Here is a 1,643-nt window from a genome sequence, read left to right as displayed (position 1 = left end):
CTGCTATTAGTCACAGCTCTCTTGAAAAGCAGTTGTTAAGAGTCATATTAACAGGTGCTTGAGTGCATAGCTGCTCTGTAAACAGGGTTGGTGTTTGAAATGGCTACCCATGCCTTTTATGGACACTGTTAATCTCGCAGGCATTGCAAATTGTCATTGTGCTTGGGAGAAGCAGCTGCTTCACAACTACTGGGATACTGTATTATTGCATAGTTACACCTTCTACAGGCTGCCTATATACACTCGGGGTGGGGGGGTTAACACTTCATCCTTCATTAGAGAAATGTTGGTTCTTAAAAGTTACCAAGTGGTTATGGTAAAAAAACAGAACAAAACAAAGAAACAACCAACCCAAACACAACCCCCCCCCAAGCTACATGGTCACAATGTTTGACACCGGTGGTGGGGCCAGGGTACAGGTCCAGCCCTGCAAGGTGCCGAGTGCCTGGGCAAGCGGGGGCACCTGCTGCGGGGCTGCGGCAGAGGCGGGTCGGGCCCCCCGAGGTTCATGCACCCACTTCCCCACCCAGGCTTCGCACCAGAGTCCAGTCCCGCATCCTCAGACGCCAGGACAGGAGAAGGATCCAGCCTTTGCGTCGCACAGGAGGCACTGAGCGAGGAGCGTGAAGGTGTCAAGGGCCGGAGCAGCTGTGTCCAGCCCAGCGCACACTGCGATGGTGTGGGAGGAAACTAACTTCTACAGAAACTAGTTATAATATAGGGGTTTGCGTGGTGAGAAGCCTGGGGGAGTGGAGTCCTCAGCGAGAGCCGGAGCAGCCCGTCTCCTCGTGCTTGTGGAGTAGCGACATACGGGAGAAAGTCCGGGAGCAGGTTTTGCATTGGTACTTCTTTACATCTGAATGGGTCTGCAGGTGGGCGCGGAGATTAGAGCGGTCAGCAAAGGCCCGGTTGCAATGTGTACAGGAAAAGGGCTTTTCACCTATGGGACAAAGAGAAACGCTCCCAATTAACCAGTGCATCAACACATGGGGAATATCAAAGAAGGGGCCATTCATTAGCCAAAGTTTGTGAAGTGCACAGTGAAAAGAAGTGCTGGCTGTTATTGTTCCGAGGGAAAGCCGGGGCGAGGTATGTACAGCAGGCTTGGGAATTTCCTACTCCTAGAAAAACTTCTGACCCACGGGAAATTAATGCTGGAAACATCGGCAAGCAGCACAGCAGATGCCCGTGCAAACGAAGACACGACATTGTCTCCTGGCTGGAGCCAAACGAGCCGTTTGCAGCGGGGCAGGAAAGCCAAGCGCTATGTGTTAATTATATCATAGCAGGCAGCGGCTGCGAGGCGCCAGCCCAGGGTGAGTATAGCTATTTCCTCCGCCGAACCCCGCGCTCCCCCTTCTCCCGCCCGGCTCCCATTGAAAAGCCTGGTCAGGGCGAATTCCTCCCAGAAAGCCTCTTTTGGAGGAAACAAACGTGTATGCTCAATTTGGAAAGCACAATTAAGTCTTCCCGGCTTCCTTCAGCCATCATCTTTAGTACGTTAAGAGGGTGTGAAATCAGTGCCAAGTAACAATTACACTATCCCCGCAGCCCCACAAAGGATGCTCCGGAGATGCATTGTACAGTGGTCGCGGTGGAGGGGTGGGCTGCAGCTGCGGCACCCAGACCCGCACCAACAGGTG

General features: G+C 53.1%; 1 long non-coding RNA gene across 1 annotated transcript in view; it reads left to right on the top strand.

Annotated features, from left to right (window-relative positions):
- The window catches only part of LOC104500989, a 918-nt gene extending 601 nt beyond the window's left edge, over positions 1-317 (top strand). The window contains exon 3 of the long non-coding RNA XR_727844.1: positions 11-317. This is a non-coding gene — a long non-coding RNA (uncharacterized LOC104500989). The remainder of the gene's footprint in view (positions 1-10) is intronic.
- The last annotated feature ends 1,326 nt before the right edge of the window (positions 318-1,643 follow it).

This window comes from Buceros rhinoceros, unplaced genomic scaffold, assembly GCF_000710305.1.
Source record: "Buceros rhinoceros silvestris isolate BGI_N320 unplaced genomic scaffold, ASM71030v1 scaffold33241, whole genome shotgun sequence".
NCBI lineage: Eukaryota > Metazoa > Chordata > Aves > Bucerotiformes > Bucerotidae > Buceros > Buceros rhinoceros.
The sequence above is the reverse complement of the archived record's forward strand: the minus strand, read 5'-3'. Positions and strand labels throughout refer to the sequence as shown.